Here is a 10731-nt window from a genome sequence, read left to right on the forward strand (position 1 = left end):
GGCGAAGGTATGTTCGCTAGGCGAACATGACAGTTTAGCAGGCCCTGTTTGCTCTGGGCGCAGGGGCTTTTTGTGCCCATTTTAGGACCTCGCTAGGCGAGCTATTATGCTCGCCTAGCGAACATGACAGTTCTGCACTTGTCTATAAGTAGCAGGTGCCACTTTTGGGCACCATACCTCATTTTTTACCAACTTTTCCATTTTTTGTACTTTCTCCTAGATATTTTACAGCATTGCTTTGTGGGAGATTTTATGCCCTAATTTCATTTCTCTTCATCTAGCTACCATCTTCCACAAAAAGAAGGTGGATTCCCATCCAACTTCGATTATTCGACTTGGATGTTGATCAACCCTCTTTTCTTACTTGCCGACCAAGCTACCATGAAAATGAGTAGCTAAGTCTTCCATTTGTCAAGGTTAGATGTAGGTGATTGCTAGCTTTGTGTGTAAATGTAAGGATCCTCATATGTAAATTCTTTAACGGTAAATATATGATGAAAACTTTGTTTCTATTTAAAACTCTTTGTGTTGGTATTTGATCGAGAGATGTTTACCGATTCTTGACCTAGGTTTTCATCCAAACTTGTTTGTTAGCTAGAGATAGTAACGAATGATTTTGTTCACCATAAGGTTGAACCAAAACGTTGTCTTTTTGATAGATTGTGTTCGAGAGAAACAATGGATCAAAATGGCAAAACTCACAATGGGTGTTCGAGAGAAACGCATTGAGAGGACTTTGTGAAATTATTTATCATCTAAAGGAGTTTATAAGATGATTGACCGAGCAAATACATGCAAAGCAAATGTAATCATTGAAACCTAACTTTGACAATATTTCTCATATTAATCAAAACGTAACTTTTACCGCAATTAATTACTTTGTATGCAAGATAACTTGATTAAAACCAAAACCCTAGTGTTACATTAAGTTAAGATTAATTCAACCATTGAACGGCAGTGATATCTTACAATCTCTGTGGATACGATAACAAAAACCCGACACTTAAAAACTGTCTCAACAAAATGGCGTCGTTGCCGGGGATTGTAAATTGATATTGCGAGCATCGCATTGGTTGTTTAAGTTTTAGCTTGTGAATTTTTGACTTGTGCTTGTAATTTGTTTGGTTTAGTGTGCAGCTTACGTTTTATGCGAGGGAAAATCCCTGTGGACGAACTTCTTTTTGATCCTGAGATCGAGAGAACCACAAGGAGGCTCAATAGCAAAACAAGACGTAGGAGGCAACAGGCTAGGCAACGCCAAGAGCAAGGAGAAAGTTCTTCAACCACAAATCCACACCCATTCGTACCAAACATGGAGCCACAACCACCACCACCGATTTCTACTCCATGTATCAACAGTCCAAGGAACACCGCTCAGTTTGCCAACCAAACTGGAAGGCAAGCTGAGATGAAGACGGGAACTCTGAATTTATTGTATGGGAGTCCATTCACCGGAATGGACCATGAAGACCCATTTGCTTTTCTCACAAAATTCTATGAGATAGCATTGGCTGCCGGAGTGGATCAGGCTCAGGAGCTTCCGTTGTTCAGACGTTTATTTCCTCACGCTTTGCTCGGTAAAGCAAAGGATTGGTATCTCGATCAAACACCTGCCGTAATGACAGATTGGAATGTGTTAGAGGAGAAATTCATTGAAAGATTTTTCTCTCATAACCGATTCATGGAATCAAAGACGGCCATCTCGGTGTTTTCTCAAGGAACCAGTGAATCGTTGAATGAAGCGTGGGAGAGATTCAAGTCCATGCTAAGGAAATGCAAAGGGCATGGATTTGATGAATTAACTCAAATCCATATCTTCAGAAATGGACTTCAACCAAACTGTAAGACGTTGTTGGATGCCACCTCGGGTGGCTCGTTGATGTCAAAGAGTGCCGAAGAAGCCACAAACATTATCAACCGTATGGCTTTGAATGATCTTCAAAGTCAAAGTCGTGGAAATTCTTTGAAGAAGGCGGGAGTGCTTGAGTTAGGGACGAATGATGCCATACTTGCCCAAAACAAGCTCATCTCACAACAAGTGGAACTTTTAACGCAACAAATCAAAGAGTTAAGAGAACCGTCAAAAGCTAAACAAATAGCTTGTTGTGAACTTTGTAAAGGTGAACATGACACTGGATTTTGTCCACCTCCCGGTTTTGACGAAGTAAATTACATGGCCAATCAACGGGACTATCAACCAAGACAACAACAACCTTATCAACCGCACCCTCAACAACAACAACAACAACAATTCCAAGGGAACCAAGGGTTCCAACCTAGAAGCAACTATTATCATAACCAAGGTTATGGAGGTGGTTCTTCTAGCCGTCAAAATCCTCCCCAAAATCCGTATCAATCTCAACAACCGCCGGTAGTCAATTCTAAATTGGAGGAGACATTGACGCAATTCATGCAAATGTCAATGGCCAATCAAAAGAGTAATGACGCGGCCATAAAAAATCTTGAAACTCAAGTTGGGCAACTTGCCAAGCAACTCGCTGAACAACAAACCGGTCCTTCTTTTTCGGCTAATACGCAAACAAATCCTAAGGAGCATTGTAAGGCGATTATGACGAGAAGTGGAAGGGAGTTGGGTAGTGAAAATGAAAAAAGAGTGGAGAGTGAAAAAAGAGAGAAAGAGAAGGAGATTGAGGAGGAAATAGTGGAAGAAAATGTTGACGGTGAAGTAGGAGTATGGAGTGATGAGGAAGTAGTTGAAAATAATAAAAATAATGGTGAAGTTGAACAAGAAAAAGGTGTGGAGATTGAGGAAAATAAAAATGATGAGGTGATAAGGGAGGTAGCGAAGAAGCCTAGATGGAAAAGTGCTAGAATTGCAAAGGGAAAGGAGGTAGTGAGCGCTACTCCGGTCCAAAATCTTCCTTACCCTCATGCCCCTTCCAAAAGGGAAAATGAACGGCATTACGCCCGGTTCATGGATATTTTTAAGCAATTACAAATAAACATTCCGTTTGCTGAAGCTTTGGAACAAATGCCAAAGTATGCCAAGTTCATGAAGGACATACTAACCAAAAAGCGGAGGTATACGGAACCGGAGACCATCGTCCTTGATGCGAGCTGTAGTGCCATCATTCAAAGGACGCTTCCTAAGAAAGAGGTTGATCCGGGAAGAGTTACATTGCCGGTTAAAATTGGTGATGTGTATGTCGGAAAGGGACTTATTGACTTGGGGTCGAGCATAAATCTTATACCTTTGTCAATAATCAAGAGGCTTGGCAACATCGAGATTAAGTCCATCCGAATGACATTACAATTGGCGGATAAGTCGACGACCCATCCTCATGGCGTAGCCCAAGATGTGTTGGTGAAGGTCGACAAATTCTTTTTCCCGGTGGATTTTATTGTAATTGATATGGAGGAAGATGATGATGCTCCGCTCATATTGGGCCGACCATTCATGAAGACCGCAAGAATGATGATTGATGTTGATGATGGTTTAATGAAGGTGCGTGTTCAAAATGAGGAGGTCACCTTTGATCTATTCGAGGCGATGAAGCATTCCAAGGATAGAAATGATAGCTTTCGCATCGATGTGATAGAAGACGCTATTATGGAAGTTTCAAAGCATATCCATGAGATATCTCCTATGGAGTTAGCTCTCGACGACTCATTGGAGGTTTTCACTGTTGAGGAGGAGCTAGCTCTTGAGGAATGCTTAAAGGAACTTGATAGCTTGGAAGACCTACAACCGTGGGAAGTAGAGGAAGAAAATTTGAAGAAGGAGGTAATTGACGAGAAAGCGCCAATTGAATTAAAAGAGTTACCTTCGACTTTGAAATATGTGTTTCTAGATGAGACCGAGGCAAAGCCGGTCATCATAAGCAACCTTTTGACAAAAGAAGAAGAAGCCCGTCTAATCATTGTGCTAAAAACCAATCAAGAAGCTATGGGTTGGACTCTTTCCGATCTTAAAGGAATTAGTCCATCCTATTGTATGCACAAGATTTTGATGGAGGAGGATTTCAAGCCGGTGGCTCAACCACAACGCCGCTTAAATCCTACAATGAAAGAGGTTGTAAGAAAGGAAGTGGTGAAGCTTTTGGATGCGGGAATGATTTACCCGATCTCGGATAGTCCGTGGGTTAGTCCCGTGCACGTGGTTCCGAAGAAGGGTGGAATGACCGTAATCCGTAATGACAAAGACGAATTGATCCCGACTAAAGTAGCAACGGGGTGGAGAATGTGTATAGATTATAGACGGTTGAATACCGCGACTCGTAAGGACCATTTTCCACTCCCATTTATGGATCAAATGCTTGAAAGACTATCGGGCCAACAATACTACTGTTTTTTAGACGGCTACTCCGGGTACAACCAAATTGCGGTTGACCCGGTTGATCATGAAAAGACGGCTTTCACGTGTCCGTTTGGAGTGTTCGCATACAGAAAAATGCCTTTTGGGCTTTGCAATGCGCCGGCGACATTCCAACGATGTGTCCAAGCTATTTTTGCCGATCTAATAGAGAAAATAATGGAAGTCTTCATGGATGACTTCTCGGTGTTTGGTGGGACGTTTAGTCTATGCTTGGCAAATTTGAAGACGGTGTTGGAAAGGTGTGTGAAGACTAATTTGGTGCTAAATTGGGAAAAGTGTCACTTTATGGTGACCGAGGGGATTGTGCTAGGCCACAAAGTCTCTAAAAGGGGGCTTGAAGTGGATAGAGCTAAGGTTGATGTAATTGAAAAATTACCCCCTCCGGTCAATGTGAAGGGCATCCGTAGTTTTTTGGGGCACGCGGGGTTCTACCGGCGCTTCATCAAGGACTTCTCAAAGGTGGCTAAACCTTTGAGCAATTTACTCGCCAAAGATCAGGTATTTCTCTTCACCGACGATTGTTTGCAAGCTTTCGAGGTTTTAAAAGAAAAATTGGTTACCGCTCCAATAATAGTCGCTCCCGATTGGAATGAAAATTTTGAACTAATGTGTGACGCGAGTGACTATGCCGTTGGAGCGGTACTTGGCCAAAGAAAGGACAAAACTTTTCATGCTATACATTATGCGAGTAAGGTTCTTAACGAGGCTCAAATAAATTATGCCACAACGGAAAAAGAACTACTCGCAATAGTGTATGCGCTAGAAAAGTTTAGGTCCTATCTTATAGGGTCTAAAGTCGTGGTGTACACCGACCACGCGGCGATTAAATATCTGCTGACCAAGCCGGATTCGAAGTAAAGGCTCATCCGTTGGATCCTCTTGTTACAAGAATTCGATGTCGAAATTAAAGACAAGAAGGGGTCGGAAAACTTGGTAGCGGATCATTTATCCCGCTTGGTGAATGTCGAGGTTACCGCATCTGAAAAGGAAATCCGGGAAGAATTTCCTGATGAAAAATTGTTTAAGGTTCAAGTTAGGCCGTGGTTTGCAGACTTTGCAAACCACAAGGCTAGTGGTTGTGTGCCGGCCGACCTAACTTCGAACCAAAAGAGGAAGTTCCTTTCGGATGCGAAGTATTATGTTTGGGATGACCCATACTTGTTTAAGTTGGGTAGCGATAACCTGTTAAGGAGATGCGTAACTGGTGATGAAGCCCAAAGCATCCTTTGGCATTGTCACAACTCGCCTTATGGCGGACATTATAATGGGGTTAGAACGGCCACAAAAATTCTTAAATCGGGATTTTATTGGCCAACTATTTTCAAAGACGCACATACCCATGCGCAAAGTTGTGACAGTTGCCAAAGAAGTGGTGGGATAGGTAAGAGAGATGAGATGCCTCTCCAAAATATCCAAGAAGTGGACGTGTTCGATTGTTGGGGCATAGATTTTGTTGGACCTTTCCCACCCTCTTACGGGAATGAGTACATGCTTGTAGCTGTTGATTATGTCTCTAAGTGGGTTGAGGCGATTGCCTCACCTCGGGCGGATGCCAAAACGGTGATAAAATTTTTAAAGAAAAACATCTTTTCCCGTTTTGGAACACCCCGAGTGTTGATAAGTGACGGAGGGTCACACTTTTGCAATGCACCTTTGGAAACAATTCTAAAACATTATGGTGTGTCGCATAGGGTGACAACTCCGTACCACCCTCAGGCTAACGGGCAAGCGGAGGTCTCTAATCGAGAGATTAAGAGAATCCTAGAAAAAACCGTGTCTAATTCTAAAAAAGAGTGGTCCCAAAAATTGGACGAAGCATTATGGGCCTACCGTACGGCCTTTAAAGCTCCAATTGGCCTAACTCCGTTTCAATTGGTATTTGGTAAAACTTGCCATTTGCCGGTTGAATTGGAGCACAAGGCCTTGTGGGCCCTAAAATTTCTAAATTTTGAACATGAGCTGGTCGGTAACAAAAGGAAAGTACAACTACTTGAGTTGGAGGAGATGCGCAATGCCGCATACCACTCAAGTTGGTTGTACAAAGAAAAAGCAAAGAAGTATCATGACAAGAAGATCCGTACCAAAGAATTTGTGCCCGGACAATTGGTCCTATTGTTCAACTCCCGGTTGAAGTTGTTTCCCGGGAAGTTGAAATCGAAATGGTCCGGGCCATTTCGGGTGAAAGAAGTAAAAGAGTACGGGGCCATTATCATTGAAGACATGGACGAGAAAGACAGTTGGACCGTGAACGGCCAACGATTGAAAGTGTATCTCGGCGGTCATGTGGATCGCGAGAGTTGTGCTCAGCCGCTCGATGCTCCCCTGTGAGCATCGCACCGTCGAGCTTAGCCGACGTTAAACAAGCGCTAGTTGGGAGGCACCCCAACATTGTAAGTATTTATTGTTTTATGTATCATGTTGAATTCTGTTACAGTGTGCGAAACAAGGCTGGATGACTTGCAAGTGCTGCATTTGCAAATGAATTTGCTGTCATGCTCGCTTGCAGCTCGCTAGGCGAGGCAGAAGCGAGCATGCTCGCAAGCTGCTCGCTAGGCGAGGCAGCAGCGAGCGATGCAGTACTGTTTTCTATTTAAACACTTCAGCAGAGCCATTTTGCCCTACCTTCAAAAATTTGTCTGAACGGCTCTGCTGAGGATTTCGTGCGTGGTTTCTCAAACTCCCTCTGTTGCATCTTTATCACCGACACGTGCTTCTTTCGCCAATTGCAAACTCTCCCCACTTCTCTTTTCCAAATCCGTTTACCAAAGGTTTGCCCCACTTCTTTTTCTTTTTGTTTACTCTTAAATTCCAAATATGCATAGCAAATAGGATAAATTTGGTATGGGAAACATGGAGGTTGCATGAGATATTGTGGAGTTTGCAATGTTAGGTCGTTTAGGTTTTCAAATTGGGGATTTCATCTATTTTAGGTTTTGCATGCAATTAGCCAATCCCCAATAGCATAGAACGACTCATTGTCATTAGAAATCATTAGGTTCTGTGTAGGAACCATAGAGTACGGGTATTGGGAGAAACATCCTTGAAAATGCAGAAAATCCCAAAACCCGTAAGGTTCGCTAGCAGCTCGCTAGGCGACCTGGGCGACCGTTCGCTGCAACTTCGCTAGGCGAAGCAGCAGCGAACATGACAGAATTTTGAATTTTGTTTTAATGGCTAATCTGTTTGTTGGTGTGTATTGTTTCTTTGTATATTTTGCAGAATGGAGTCTAGATCTGGAGCTGGTAAAAAGAGAAAAGGAGATGCAACTACTTCCAGGACCGTGCCGATTCAATTCGACCACGACAAGTTTGTAGGCCCGAAACAAGCGGCACGTTACATCGCTTTGGAGAAGCGAAAAATCCTTCCTGAGAGGCGTTTTCTGATCAACCCGCAGGGCACTTACCGAACTTTCGCCGGGTTGATAGACGCCAAGAAGTGGGATAGGTTGATAAGTCCCTTGGAGCATTATGACATTGGTACAGTGCGGGAGTTTTATGCTAACGCACTGCCCGACGACGACGAGCCCTTCACTTGGGTTTCTAGAGTTGCCGGGCGTACTATTCCTTTTGACCGGGATGCGATCAACAGAATCCTAGGGGAACCGCTCCAGCTGGGAGCTGATCAGAGAGACCAGTACCACACCGACCTCAGACTTCATCGAGACGTCGCTGCCATTACCACCGACCTGCTTTTGGCTGGGAGATCGGTTGAGCCGAACCCATCTGGGGTTCCTGTGAGATATCACCGGGAGGACATGACTCCCATGGCTCAGCTGATTCTACTTCTGGTTTTAACCAACATCCAACCCAAATCACACACCTCTACTGTGCCGATCCCAGTGGCACATTTAGTCCATTCCATCCTCACTAATGTTGAGATTGATGTGGCGAGGATAATCGCCAATGAGCTGAAGACTGTGGTTGAGAGTGGGCTGAAATCGGGGGCTCGTGTGAATTGCCCACTGGCCTTCCCGTGTTTGATTATGAGCTTATGTATTCAGGCTAGGGTGAGACTTCCGTCTCGTGGACAGGTTAGGATCCCGGCTCCAATTGATGATCGGTATGTAGCTAAGTATTGTAGAGCTAAGACTACCGCTGGCAGTGCGGCCTCGGGAAGTACTCGGGCTGCTGATGGTCCTAGTGCTTCTTCTCCCGGACTTGATCCGTACCTGAGGGCTGTTTGTGACTACAGTTTTGAGTGGATGGCAGCATCCCAACGAGCTATGATTGACATGCACAACAGTATGCAGAGGTTGGAGCTGCAAGGTAATGACCCCTCCGGTGCTCGAGCATTGTTAGCGCGTGAGCAGTTTATGCTCAACGCTAATTGGCCTGTGGACAGGCCAGTCTATGGTGAGGGGGAGGGAGCTGAAGCTGATGATGAGGATATTGATGATGAGGCTACCGGTTCTGAAGCCGGTAGTGAAGAGGAGTCTTGAGCCCTTTGTGGGTTAAGTTTTTGAGTATTTGTATTTCAGTTTTTATTATGTCATTTTTATTTGTACTTTCGAATTTTGTATTTTGACCATGGGTTGTACTATTGGGGTGTTTTGTCCCCCACGAACAAAATTTTATTTTTCAGTTAATGTTATTTATGTTTGTTGTTAATTTTGTGTGTTTAATAAATTTTTGGTTGAATGAGTGGCAAACCCTTCTAGATTGGTTGCTCCTCAAGAAGTACCCAATGAAGGTGCATCCGAGCTTGGATGGCAATGATAAGAATAACAAGTGAATGAAGCTAAGGTACATGGTTACCGTCGGCTAGAATTTTAGAATGCATTAGGAACTTTACTCTTTTTGGTAAATTGAATATTGTCTTTGTGCAACATAATTGAATGAATGTTTCATCTAGAACCTAAAACCACAAAGTGTGAGGAAACCTCCATTGTTCACTTAAATGCTGGATTCTAATAAGTTTTGTTGATTCATGTGATTCATTATTTGTCTGTTATTATTGTGAAATTGTGGAAGCAATTAGAAATGATCAAGGCACTTGTTTTCTTTCGAGCACAACTACATCCAAAAACAACTTACCTGTGAGCAGAGAGAGTATTTGTTAACCCCTTTGAGCCTAAATAGTTGAATCTCGGCTTGAAATAAAGCGAGATCTCAAAAATCTTTTTTTTACAACCCGGAAAATATTGATTATTGTTCTTTTGCCGTAAAAAGGTAAGAGCATTCACTTAGGGTGTGGAAGAAATAAGTTGGGGAGAACGAAAAAGAAGTGGTAAGCACCACAACTCTTGAAAAAGAAAAGAAAAACCGAGCAAGCATAGAAAAATATATGTATAGAAAATATAGAAAAGAAACATCTGTTTTATACATTTGATGTGAAAGAAAAGAACAAAAATATAAAGAATGAAAATGAATGCTTGCTTGGAAGAAAAATAGTGAAAAATAAGAGTTGAGTTGTGGAATATGTGTTGTGAAGGTTACAAATAAGAAACAGATGAAACAAGTCGAGTAGTGTGAATAATACTGTGAATGTCTCTTTTGCATCGGCACTTTCGTTTCAATGGCCTTAGAAATGACCCTTGTTTGTTAACCTGACCAAGCTTCAACCGAAAAGCCCTTAGTGATCTTTATGCTTCCACAGTACCATTTTTAATTGATTAGACATTGTATGAATCTGTTTGATTTCTTCATTATTTGTTAGAGAGCGAGATTAGTCCCGCGGTTGCAAACGCGCAAAATCTTCATTCCTGATTCGAAGAGGAGAGATAGGATGATTCATTCAGAAGAGTATTGTTGTAGATAGATAAATATTTTGCATTGCTATTTAAGTTTAAGTTCCTAGGTATTATTTTATTCAAACCGTTGGGAACTTGTATATGCGAATTTCGCTTGTGTTTGAGCCGTTTATCCAACTTCGGAAAAACCGTTTCTTTATGCAAATCCTCTTGTCTTTCAAGAGGCATACTTTGCTTGAGGACAAGCAAGAATCTAGTTGGGGAGAGTTGTTAGATGCCCAAAAGTGCTTATTTGAGCTATCATATGTGGGCATCTTTCACTCTTTTGCCTTGCTAAAATTGTCAAAATCACATTTATTTTACATGGAATGCGTACATTGATAAACAAGCTTGGTGCCTTTGATGTGTTTGTTATTGTGCAGGAAAGGCATGAATTAATTGATAATAAAGACACAAGAGAATTGGCAAAGGAACCAAAGCAAAGGAGCATTTCATCTGCCTGCTCGCTAGGCGAGGCTGTGGCGAAGAATGGGTTCGCTAGGCGAGCTCCTGGCGAACAGCTCCAGTAAATTAGCAAATTAATTCGCTAGGCGAGCTCATGGCGAAGTCTGCAGCGAATTCATTCTGTTTTGGTGAAAAAGTGCAGCCAGCACTCACTCGCTAGGCGAGGCTCTAGCGAGTCCCCAGCGAGCATTCCAGTAGCAAA

Source organism: Lathyrus oleraceus, chromosome 7, assembly GCF_024323335.1.
Source record: "Lathyrus oleraceus cultivar Zhongwan6 chromosome 7, CAAS_Psat_ZW6_1.0, whole genome shotgun sequence".
Taxonomy (NCBI): domain Eukaryota; kingdom Viridiplantae; phylum Streptophyta; class Magnoliopsida; order Fabales; family Fabaceae; genus Lathyrus; species Lathyrus oleraceus.